The sequence below is a fragment of the Sardina pilchardus genome, chromosome 14 (genome assembly GCF_963854185.1).
Source record: "Sardina pilchardus chromosome 14, fSarPil1.1, whole genome shotgun sequence".
NCBI lineage: Eukaryota > Metazoa > Chordata > Actinopteri > Clupeiformes > Clupeidae > Sardina > Sardina pilchardus.
Window position 1 is genome coordinate 15,112,111 of NC_085007.1, and position 13,204 is coordinate 15,125,314.

At 45.7% G+C, this 13,204-nt stretch overlaps 1 protein-coding gene across 2 annotated transcripts in view; it reads right to left on the bottom strand.

The window, feature by feature from the left end:
• Nucleotides 1-12,814, bottom strand: part of LOC134101378 (G2/mitotic-specific cyclin-B1-like) — a 202,480-nt gene extending 189,666 nt beyond the window's left edge. For both annotated transcript variants that reach the window (XM_062555013.1, XM_062555012.1), the window contains exon 1: nt 12,810-12,814. The gene's annotated coding sequence lies outside the window, so the exon portion shown is untranslated. The remainder of the gene's footprint in view (nt 1-12,809) is intronic.
• Nucleotides 12,815-13,204: the final 390 nt, after the last annotated feature.

Consider the following 13,204-nt stretch of genomic DNA (forward strand, 5'->3'; position numbering starts at 1 on the left):
TTACTCAGCGGCAGACTCACTTGAAGGCCGAGCCATATTTTTGATTTACATGCAATCGCATGCCTGCCTGCCTGCCTGCCTGCCCAGCTCTACTCCCCACTACCCCTTCAGCTCTCCAACCCATCTCACCCCCTCCACCATCACCCCAGTCACAGTACAAAGAGAAGTTGCCCCCACCCCACCCCACCCACCCCGCACCACTCCCCTACACCCACCCTTGTAAAGCTGGCTTCAATCAGACACGCAACACAACCAGTGAGGCAGAGACGCAACCTCCCCTCATATCCACGTTCCGGGTTCCAGTTATGTGCTGATGACTCTGGCTCGATGGCCATGCCCGCACACACATACACACGCACACACACACACAGGCAGGCAGCGGTTCTTTTGCAACCGCCGCCCTCTTTGATGCATCCAAAAAGTTCAAACTGTGAACAAAGAGAAAAGTCTCCACGAACACATCACAGACACTGCGTCCAGCTCTGATGTGTAACCATCTGGGGGAAAGAGAGCTTTAACTCATTACACACTATGTTCTGTATTCTATTGAGTAGAACATCCATTTATCTGTACAGCAGGGCAAATAATCACTGTAGCTCCACTGCACGAGTGTGTGTGTGTGTGTGTGTGTGTGTGTGTGTGTGTGTGTGTGTGTGTGTGTGTGTGTGTGTCTGAATAAAGATATGCTAAACACAGGAAGGAAAAGAAACCACTTGAGTAGCAGCAACTGACTGGAAGTGAGTCAAAGGGCAAATGTGTTGCTTTATAACACTGCTGCAGGTGGGGAGAGTAAGAACTCAAGTCTTCACGTGTTGTTCAACATGGTGTTGGATAAACAAGCTTGTGCTCGACATACACACAAACACGCGCACGCACGCACACGCACACGCACACGCACACGCACACGCACACGCACACGCACCCGCACACGCACACGCACACGCACACACACACACACACTGCACACATATAACCACACAAACTTACATACAAAGATACGCACAGATACAAAGATATACATTCACAAACTTACAAATGTATGCTTACATTTGCATCAAATACACAGATGAGGTGTGAGGAAGGGAGTAGATGCACACACAACACACACAGACACGCGCACACACACACAACCACACACATGCAAAGACACACACACACACACACACATAGTGTCACGCTGACACAAAGCAACACACAGAAAACAATATGTATAGTGTTTGACGTATTCAATTATGTCAAATGAATTAGGTTGGAAATGGGACTTTTCGACGTTGGCAAGCAGCAGAAGAACTCTAAGTGAGTTAGAAACGCATTGCAGCAGCATGGTCACAGGATGACAAAAGTTGGCTGTGTCTGATTCCATGTGAAATCAATTTTACACAGTCATGACCCTCTTTGATTTTTTTCCCCTTCGGCAAAACAGCATAAAAAAAATAAAAATACAGGCTTGTGGTTGTGAGAAGATGTGTGTCTAGATTGTTTCTATTGCACCCTCCAAATATGAAGGATAGTGTAAAACTAGTATGTTTGAAATCTCCAAAAAGTGTTATATATTGCGTATCATAAAACTTGTAATGTTAAGGAGTTTTTCAATTATGTTTATCATATGCGTGATTTTTCTATTCAATGACATGACTATTTCAAATCTTCTATGGGACATTTTATTAAGAAAGTTCTTTTTTATTTCTATAGCAGGGCAAACTCAAAGTTTACTTTCACAGTTGTTACACTGTGTGAAAATAAAAACAAATCATACACACAAAACAACTCCACAACTCAATAACTTGAGCATAATTGGCCAACATGATGACTGCTCGTACAAACAACCACGGTTTATCTTGTTCATCTGTAAACATAAACAATGCTTCCCTCTCGGACATCTCCGACGAGCACTCCATGACTGAGGCTGTCAAAACCATGGGAGAGTGTGTACTTTACAGTTATTAACGATCTTTTTCTGCTTAGTCTTGTTTTTGCATACAGAGAGGCGTCCGATGAGATAAAATTCTTCTCGAAAAGCCCTTTCCGAGACTGGGCTCGCTGCTAAAGTCGCCACAGTTATTTCTGGCGCCATGATTTAAAAGCGCACACAGGTCAGCGAGAAGCTGCAATGCAGCAAGGGAGGGGGGGGGGGCAGGACAAGGACAAGGGCAGAGAGCAGGGTTGGGAGAAGGAGATTGAGAGGGAAGAAAGAGGGGAGAAAAAATGCTGAAGGAAAAGAAGAGGGAAAGACTGATAGGGAAAACAGATGCGAATCCTCCACGGGCCTGGCCGCTGGAGATGACCTCCATTTAGCTGCAGGAACAGCGTTTAAACAGGGAAACGCTCTTTCGGTTTTGCAGCCGATGCGGCTTCTGTGTTCTGCAGTGTGCAGGGGGGGGTTCCTGCACTCACACGACCACGGCTATTCTTACCTTTGTGTCACATTAGCCCTATTTGACCATAGTGTAGCATTGTAGCTCTGTAAACTCTGTCTGTTAGTATAATAAAGCTATTAGATGCACGTGTAAGGGTCAACCCTCGTATGTGAGGATTCTGCATAGGTTGATGAATGTCTGTCACAAGATTGTTATTAGTGATCCCATCACCACCCCTCGAGCATGCTGTCATTGCCCGTTATCTCAGCATCAAACAGAAGGGGGTTGTCATACTGTAACTCAGCAGAGATGATTTATCTTCGCCCTGGTGAAGGATTCTGCAGAAGAAACACAGCCGATCATATCATTCAATCTCTTTCTCTCTCTCTCTCTCTCTTTCTGCCATTGGGAATACATGGGGCTTGATCAGACAGACGTGTGTGTGTGTGTGTATGTGTGTGCGCGATCACAGATCTTGGTTTTCATTGATAATTAATTGTGCTTGTATTTGGAAGCCTTGGGCATGTGCATAAACTTGCTCTGCGGGGGTTACAATTGGGTGGGTTATGCAAACCATAAACCAAGTGCAAAGAGACTTATAAAGTACTGCTCAATCTCTGCTATAATAGGTAGTTTGTCCATTTGGAGACGAAGATGTCATATCTACCCATAGATAGTAGTACGTACCATGTTTGATTACATTTGCACAAACCTACAGCATATTTCCATTACTGTTTGGATCTGTAATTCCTCCCTTGTGTTGAGATCCAAATAAAAGTATTACAATGTGTGTGTGTGTGTGTGTGTGTGTGTCTGTGTGGGTGTGAAAGATGTAAAAAAGTACAACCTGTGTGAAACACCTAAAAAGAACAACCTAAAGCTGAAACACTAAACAACTTGTCACTTCATGTCCACACCACTGAATGTTTTTAAATGTGTCAAAACACCTGGAACATAACGAAGTTATGAGGCTATAATATTGCTTTCCCACATGCCGGGAAAAAAAAGGCCTGGAACTAAAAGCTTCAATATATCAGACAGCAAGTGAAATATTACAAAATTCATTGTCACATTCAATGCATGCTGTTTTCACAACCCTTAAGAGATACAATGTACCATCTAATGCCCATAAGCGATCCTAATTTATTAGGACTAAAAGGGGTACTCGAGTGCAATCAATGTTCACTTTCTCTCATTTCGTGGAGGCCAGTGAGAAAAAAATGGGCCATGAAGGACAGTTATATATCTTCTGGCGATGACTCACTCCCTTGCTCACTCTCTCTCTCTCTCTTTCACTCTCTCGTTCTCTCCCTCTCTCTCTCTCTCACACCAGTAGCTGGCAAGAACACACTGTATACCAAATGTTCCGTTGAGACCTTGCTTTTCCTAATGAAGAGGAGAAAGAGGAAGAAGCAGAAGATGAAAAAAAAAACCCCGCCCACACTGTGACCAGGCAATCTCAAGTCCACTTAGAGCGGTGGAGATAAACAACCCCCGTCACCGTGCCCTTCTTCCTCCTCTCTCTCTCTCTCTCTCTCTCTCTCTCTCTCTCTCTCTCTCTCTCTCTCTCTCTCTCTCTCTCTCTCTCTCTCTCAAGTCATGGGCATGCAATTGAAAGCAGGAAACAGGGAACTGGTGAGAAGTCTGAAGGGGAGGGGAGGAGGAGTGTTGGCTTCTAGTGTTATCATACAGGTGAGAGAGTGAATGGATTTTAAGAAGTGGGGGTGGAAATTGAGCTTGCAGCTCTAGCCGCCCTCACGGACCCCCCCCCCCCCCCCCCCGCTGATCCGATCAGCTCCTGGGACACGTCACTCCCCGCCGTGGGGGCCAGGGGAGTTTATTTGATTTTATCACTAATACCATTTCCTGTGACTTCCTGGACAGGACATGTACGGGGGTGGAGGGAGGTAGGCGGAGAAGGGTAGGAGAAAGCGTGTGTGTGTGTGTGTGTGTGTGGGGGGGGGGGGGGGGGGACCATAAGGCTGGTGTTGAGTATGTCAGCAGGAAGTGGAGTACAGCTGGGCATCAGACTTCAAATAGTGGTTCAGCCCAGTGGCGTTTATGAGGTCGTGGCATGCCTTGGCACAAGCAGAGGCTGACACAAGGCCCATATGGGTTACATTTAAACTGGGATCTTTTTTATTTCAGTTTTTTTTCTCTCAGGAGTTTAACCTCTGAAAGCGGTGTTGTCCTGCTGATTGCAACCATGGTTGAGGACAAGCCCTTGAGTCCTTTAATTCGTGTGGTTAGCGCCAACCTCTGGCATTCATATGAGCCCAAAGAATGACCTCCTGAAAGAGTTTAAACGGAAGAGATACACATGTACAGAAAACCCACCATGAAGCATTCGCTAGCACACAAACATCGTGTGGCACTCTTTGCCAGAGAGGACCGGTGTCGTGGTTACAGTCCAGAAAATGGGCTAAAGAGGCACCGTGCTCCCTTCCGATCTACATATTCATTTCTTCATTTCGGCCAACAGGCTGTGTACTGATATGTCGTGTAAGCTGTAAGACATTACGCTCGAGCACATGTTCCACGAGGGCTTTCAGGGGTTATAAAAAAAAAATTGCCTTAGTGGGTGACACTGACATAGTTCCATGACACATTTTTCAAAACCAGCCAAGGCAATGTGACGTGCGCAAAGAAACATGATGTACATCTGTTTATAGCCAGACCCACTTTGGTGGCAGTTACTCAGAATCTGTGTACAGTATTCATTTCCTGCCTCCACGTTCCTGTTTCCCCTCTGACATGGGGGGAGGGGGGGGCAGGGGGGGGGGAGGGGGGGGGGGGGCGGGGGGGCCAGGGAGGTGATCGACAAAGCAAATATTTGAGGATGTGGGGGCAGTGCTCAAGCAAGGGTTTAGATGTATGCTTCTGTATGCATAAGATAGCCATGGATGGTTCCCAGGTGTACGGTATACTGAAACAGGACTGCCTAAGATGTGTGTTCCTGTTTGTGTGAGAGCATATATTGATACATTTATGTACACACAAGGGCACATATCAATATATTTGTCGATAGTGTGTTTGTGTGTGTGTGTGTGTGTGTGTGTTCCCATGTCTGTATGTGCATACGATTTCACAATTTACTAGTACGAACGCATGAGCTGTAATGTGAAGCAGCATTTCTGAAGCGTTTCAAAGCAGTGTGGGAACAGGAGCATTTTAGTCCTGTGTGTTTGTGTGTGTTGTCAGAGCTAATAGAGGTCTGTGGCCGCTGCGGGTTGCATTACAGCTATGAGGAGAGAGCTCTCAGTAATTCTCGCTCAAACAAACACACAGACCCCCACAGTACACACACTCACACTTCCCCTAGTCTCTGCACTGTCATAAATATATGTATTTCCACAAAGACAGAGGTCTCTTGCGCGCACAGAAGACACTTCATGAAGTATGAATATTTTAGATATTTTAGCACAGAGCTCCTCTCAGCTAAAAGAATGTCCTGGCATAATTCATTCTCTCTGGTTGCCAATGGTTGGCAATGAATTAGGCCGCATTGCTATTTACTGATGTATACGTTCCTTGGGTTGTTGTTATTGTGAAATATTCATTCGTATCAGAGACCTGATTTGTGTTGATGTTGTTGACCCTAGAGACTAGCTGGTGGACTATGAATCCCACTGTTTGATTGATATTTGTACATGTTTGCATTTGTATGTATGTGTGTGTGTGTGTGTGTGTGTGTGTGTGTGTGTGTGTGTGTGTGTGTGTGTGTGTGTGTGTGTGTGTGTGTGTGTGTGTGTGTGTGTGTTTTGTGTGTGAGAGAGTGAGAGAGTGAGAGAGAGAGAGAGACAGTGTTTGAGTATGAAAGCGAGAGAGAAAGAGAGGCGCTTGGTACTCTCCGTGATGAAAGCACATGCACACACATCACGCTTTGATATATTTATATAAACCACAGCCCTCCACCGCCCCACTAATTATGAGCGTGGGGCTCTCGCTCTGCCGATAGCAACAGGAAATTGATGTCAGCTTTAATGATCAGAAGTAGAAACCCTGACATTTCCTGCTACAGCTTGTTACTTGACAACAACTCACTCACTTCCCTCTTTCTTTCTTCATTTGTTTCTGGAACGGAACATGGGTGAAATGATTACAGCATCTAACTTTTCAACCTTTTCGCTCCATTAAGCAAGCAGACTAAGAGAAAGCGAGAGAGGGAGAGAGAGAGAGAGAGAGAGGGTTTAAGGACAACTGTGCACCTGTTTTAAAAAGAAGAAAACAACAAGTGTGAAAGACACAGCACAGACGAGAACACAATTTGAGAAAAGACTCCATCTAAAGGGTTAAATCAGGCCTTTATATAACAGGTCATCCTTGTCACTGGTTAACATAGCAATAACAGAAACCGATGCAGGCTGTATGAGAGACAGTGAGAGGGAGAAAAAAAGAGAAAGAAAAAGAGAGAGAGAGAGAAACAGAGAGAGTGAGTTAGTGAGTGAAAGAGAGAGAGATGAGTGCTTTGACGGTACAGTGTTGCATGATCTCTGACCAGTCCAACCAGACCCGCATGCCTGTGTGGGTCTAGGATGTGGCTGTGGGTGTGTCCGTCTCAGCCAATCAGAACCCCTAGAAGACCCAAGCAGCCAACGTCGACCTCCTCAGCATGGGAGGGAGGGGGGGGAGAGAGACCAACGAGTCCTCCCTACCATACACATACAAGTCATGAGTAGGCTCTGTCAATCTGTAAATACACACCTCGCTGTATGTTTTCCAAAACCAACTGTTCGCACAAGTATCTTTGCAGATGTGGCTATGCTTGACTAAGATACAGTATCAGAATATTACTCCCATGCTGTAGGCACTACAATACAAGTCACACACACACACACACACACACACACACACACACACACACACACACACACACGGGCAAGGTAATGCTAATGCACCTCTGACTCCCCCACTAGTCGCTACTCATTTGAGAGAAGAGGGGGATTAAGATAAGAAATGAAGCTGACATTTCTCCTCACTTCAGATATTCAGTCTCCACATGATGGAGCCTGTGAAAGTTGGAGCCCGTGGAGATTCTTTTATTCCTCTCTCTCTCTCTCTCCCTCTCTCTCCCTCTCTCTACTCACACGTTATCATTTCGTGCTCCAATAACACAGCGGCAGGCAATATCTATGCGCGTCAATCATTTTTTTTGTTGCTGCTCAAATATCACACCGCAAATCGTGATGTGCGAGGGCGCGTGAGGTGTTCTCCATTTCTCCTGCTCCTGCAGGGCCAAAGGGAGGAGGGTCTGGCCAGGCCCCACTGTAAAGCCACAGCGCCCAAACCTGTCCATCAAGAAGCCAGTCACGGAGAATGAGCTATGGGCCCCACAGCACGGCATTAACTCTCTCCTGCTACCTCACTCTCGCCGAGAATGTCGTTTTGTGCCGGTTGAGTGTTCTTTTTTCTTTCCGCTGGCAGGACGATGGATGATGGCTGTGTAAAGAGGCCCTCGGTATGTGAGCAGCATACTTCCAATGTGGCGGAATTTTTTTTGTGTGTGTGTGTGTGTGTGCTTCTAATTGAGTACATTATGTTGGGTGAGAAGGAGAAAAAAAAACACAGAGGTTCTTCTAGACGAGCAAACTTTTGCTAAGACTGAGAGACCCGAAAGAATGCTGAGCAAATGGAAACACATCAATCCATCTCTGTTAGATTGCTGCATTTCGTTCGTTATTTGACAGGAGCCTATTCTCTCCGAGCTGTGTTGAAATCTCACATTTTGATGCTTATCCTCTGCAGCAGGGATAATGAGGAATAATTTGAACGCTGCTGTCGGCCAACTTAAGCAGAGCCATGTTACGACTAACGGCTCGAAGGCCAGCCGGAGGAGGGAAAAAATGCTGACTTCTTTAAGCAAACATTTACACGAAGGCAAATTCCTTCAGAATAAACTGTCAGCTAAACCATACACCAGAGCACAGAAATTGAAGCGGGTCAGAGGAGAAAGCTTTAAATAAAACCCCCCACATATTTGGTTAAGGGAAGACCATCACTTCCGGCCAAGTTTTTATTTGGATCACTCTTGCCAACCTTAGATAAATCTCCAATTCTCTTGTGTGCTGTAAACTTTAAGGACATATTAAAGTCCAAGGAGGACTGAGAGCAACTTGGAAAGAAAGAGCTCCATCTTTTAATTTAAAGTTTTAATTCAACTTCATTATTTATAAAAAAAATGTTGATGCCATAAGTGTCTTAGCATTTCTTAGAAATCACTTCAGAGCATCAGAACATGAACTTTCACCTAGCAAAAGTGCCTCTGAGCACAAAGGAGTGTCTTGACTCGCTCTGTCTTTCTTTCCCCCAGCGTATTCTTTCTGTGGAAGATTATTTAAAAAACTAAACAGGTCGTATAAAGACTTTTACTGGATGCATGATTCATTCGCCGCAACCAACAATTATGAGGCAGTAGCACCACAGCTACTCCGGGCGTAGCACGCAATGCGGCCCGCGGCACTCGCCTGCTCCGATGGCAGCCAGCGGGCAGCGCCGAGGTCCCTCTGTTCCCAGGTCCGCTCGACGATTTTTATGGGCCAGATGGTCGGCGTCCGACTCACCCGCGCTCGCTCAGGGTGCACGGCCTTTTAATTGCGTCAAAAACATGTCAGACAACTAACTGAGGCCCCTTTAGACTGACGGCTGTAGCTCTCTGTGGCAGTTGTGTTTGCTTTACATCAAACTGGTCTTCAGAGACAGGGAGAAAGGGGTGGGGTGGGTCTTAACTCACGGTGACATCTCTCACTTCTTGTGGCACTTCTTTTTGTTTCTCTTGTTTCCCCTTTTTTGTCTGTACAAATGTTCAGTTCTCCCTCCCTCTCTCTTTGGCGCTCATACAGGCCTCCCCGACCATCTGCTTGGCAGGGCTGGGCCTCCGCGTTTATTAATGGTGCTGGTCGTGTGTTTGTTTTCCTCTGTGGTAAAGTTCAGGAAGCAAGAGTGAGAAGAGCGTGTAAGCGCGCATGAGAGAGAGAGAGAGAGAGAGAGAGAGAGAGAGAGAGAGAGAGAGAGTGCACCCCCATCTCTAGATTTACACAGCCCAACAAGGGTGGAGGTTGCTGGTCTTTGGCTGGCACATTCATAAAAGAAGACACCACATTCTCCTGCTAGAAAACAGCTTTGAAGCGTCTCTCTTCTGTCGTTCACACTGAGCATTTTTCAAAGTGTGTTTCGTCAGCTGGCCCTGGCCCCCCACTGAAGGCTGTTCTTGCTGACACATTTTATGTGTGAGCCAGCTGTCAAAAGGAGAGCAAACAAGTTACCTATCTAGTGCTCTCTGGGCAGGACCACTGCTGTTGTTCTCAGTGAAACTTGATCCATCTTGTGCTAATTTCTGTCACTGCGAACAAATTAGAGGATCTGGGGGGCTACTCTTCAACTGCGCTCTCACAAAGTAATGTGAGGTCATCTGAAGAAAAATGAGTGGTGTTAAAACTTAAACTCAAAATATCTTACAAATATAACTAGAGACAGTGCCTACCATTCACACACAGTACAGTGTGTACCATTAGCCATTCGATAGCTTCAGGAAGCCACTTATTTTCTCTCTCTCTCAAAATTTAGCAAGGATTTGCTAACCATAGGTTTGCTGTGTTTTGCCTGGGGCACAAATAGCTAGTTGACAGGAGAAAACAGCTCTCTTCTTTCTTCTGCCAAGAAAGATTGAATTCCTTCACAACGTTTTCCTTCTGTGTAATGCATGCATTATACATATACTATACTCAGCTTATTATTATTTGTATTGCCAATGCACATTCATAATCTATATATTTAGAAAGTATATAAGTGTACTGTACTGTGTCAAAGATGCACTAAAATAGCATAATCATGAGTTCTTTTCTCAAGCAACTCACTGAAACAAAACATCAAGCACTGTTTGTATGAAAGAAATAGTGTTAGTGAGATATTTATATACCTTCAGGTCCTGCTTGTCTATTATAGTTTATAGTTTATTCAGTGATTTCATAACACTGTTGACACACAAAAATAAATCAATCTAGTTAATATTTTGAAACCAAATTAACCTGAAAGGATGTTGTTAGAGGCTTATGGGAAAGCTTTGATTTTGATCGGTCTAATATTTCACTTCATTCAATCAGCATGTCATTTGTAGTTTTTTTTTAATCCTTTACAACCAACCACTAGCATCATTCAACTGTATCTCAGGAAGGGCAAATCTGTTCAGCAATCTGCTATGGCCCCGAGTTGAGTCCATAAAATCTAAATGTGTGTGTATGTGTGTGACTGGAATACTATAATATAAATATTTTCTTTGACACAGGACCTTTTCACTCAGACCACAATGGTGCTGTAGAGGGTAAACATAACCTTGACACAGTGGACAACAATGTCGCAATGTAACCACGTCTATGAAAGAAATGCGATGTGGTATGGCATGTCACGTCTTTGTGCGCAAGTCTCCAGCTCTTTCCTGACCCTTCTCATGTTAACTGAGATGAGCAGGAGGCCATGAGTGTGTGTGTGTGTGTGTGTGTGTGTGTGTGTGTGTGTGTGTGTGTGTGTGTCAGTGTGTGTGTGTGTGTGTGTGTGTGTGTGTGTGTGTGTGTGTGTGTGTGTGTGTGTGTGTGTGTGTGTGTGTGTCTGTGTGTGTGCATGTGGGTGTAGAGGGGGTGGGGAGAGGCATACACTCTTCTCCTTTGATAAAAATCAGATTATACGAACACTCACATCCCCGTGATTGCAGCACAGTCTGCCAATAGAGCCCCTTATCAAGTGGACAGATGTGTCCTAATTTAGTGCCCCAGTGGTACGGTGTGTTATAGATTAATTAATGTTTTCAAACCTATCCCCGTGGCCTGGCCTTTGGGGCATAACCGTAGAGAGTGCTTTGCCTGTTTAAATAAGCCTCCTCGGCGCTGAAGCAATGGCTGCGTGCGGATGGCCCGCCAATGGATTTATCGCTTTTGCGATTTTGCCCCTTCAATCGTCCGACGTGCAATTAAACTGAGTGATCGGGGGTGCAGCAGGATGAGGAAGTGGACTGGGGTGGGGTGGGGTGGGGTGGGGTGGGGTGGGGTGGGGTGGGGTGGGGTGGCCGCTGGTGCGGCTCCTTGCCACTTTGCACATCAGAAGCATCAGACTCTTCATAAAGCAGTTGTCAGGGCCTCCGCCCCTCTCCGCAGTCCACGCCAAGACTAAACACGCGCCGTGTAAATAAGGCACGTAAATATGGGACATCCGTTCGCTCTGATGGATCAGAGCCAGCTAGTGTTTCAAGGAGGGAGACTCTCGTCTCGTTTCATCTCCGTCTAGTTCTACACGTCTACAACAAGCTCCCCCACTCCACACCCACACCCAGCTAAGGTGACAGAGACAATACTCCCGGATCTCAAGTTGCGACTCCTTGTTTTATTTTTTTTCTGTCCTTTTTTCCCTTTCTTTTTGTTTGGTAGAGGTCACACATGCATTGCAATGCCGGACAAAGGAATGGGGAAAAAGAACTTGACAAATCCAGAAAGGCAAGAAGAAGGGATAAACCCGAGCCTGGACCTATTGTGGCTATGTAAGTCTAAACGGCCATTGTCTCAACAGAGAGGAAAGTGAGCTCGGCACTGGCCTTGCATAGCTGTAATTCCACCACCAGGAAACGTGTGGGGCCCAGGCAGGGGTCTAGGGGGTAGAGGTACGGGGGGGTCAAGGGTTTGGGGGGGCAATGGGGGGGGGGGGGGGGGGGCAGTGTAACTAAATCACCATCTGCAGGCCTCTCATGTACAACAACCAGCCACCCCTCCCTCCCCCGACAAGCACACACACACACTCAAAAAGGGCTCCAAAAAATCCATGTATAAATGTCTTCCTCCTTGAACCATTGCATAACCAGTGAATGCTGTGTATAATGATTCAATTAAATGTGTGTGAAAATACATCTAGACAATGGTCCAAGCTGCAGAGCAAATGCACCAGTATAATATGGTGGGATCTGTAAGTGAAACTGTGCTGGATATATTTCCTATCCAGCATCATTTCAAAGAGTAATTGGAGTCATACGTCAGATTCCATTTACTGTATAATGACACTGTTTGGTCGCAATAATCATATGCCTCTATCTGTAAATGTAAGTAATACTTACAGGAATGACCTTCTCTCCCATAATTATATTCCCCCAAAGGAGGAAATCTCCAGATGTTTCCCTACACACAGATGTGTAATATTTCTGCTAAATGGATATGTAATTAGGGGCATGATTGGGAAAAATCCATTAATGGCTAAACATGGAGCTTACACAGCTATCTAATTCACGTAAAATTGATCTATATGACATTGACAGAGCATGATTCTAAAACCTGCCCCCCCCAAAAAACAAAATCCATTTCCGGTGCGTCAAAAATACCATCATACTGAAAACACAGACGTTGAACACAGAAACACACCAGCCTATATGGCACACAACCGTGTAGAAAGCAGACAAAGAGGAGCGCATTAAAAAAAATATGTAATTTTAGTTACAAGTCAAACTTAAGTTGACGTCAGAGCCACTTTTTCTTCTGGTGTCCTCCTCCTTCGTTATGACACACTTGGGACTCTGGGGTCTGCTGTGCTGTGCTGTGCGGCGGGGCGGGACAGGTCATGTGAGTCGGCTGACCGGCCTCGTGTGTGTCAGGGACTCAGAGACTCTGGGCCGGCCGCAGGAGGCTCAGCCATCTGCCTGACTCAGCACTCGGGAGATAATTAGAGGCTTTGGGCCGAGGCTCGCACACGCAAAGAGTTAAAATGTGGAAGACGTGGAGCCACAGGGGCTCTCTCTCTCTCTCTCTCCTAAAGCCCCAGTAAGAGTCTTCTTCATCCTCATCATCATCATCATCTTCGTTGGCAGCAAAATCAGAAGC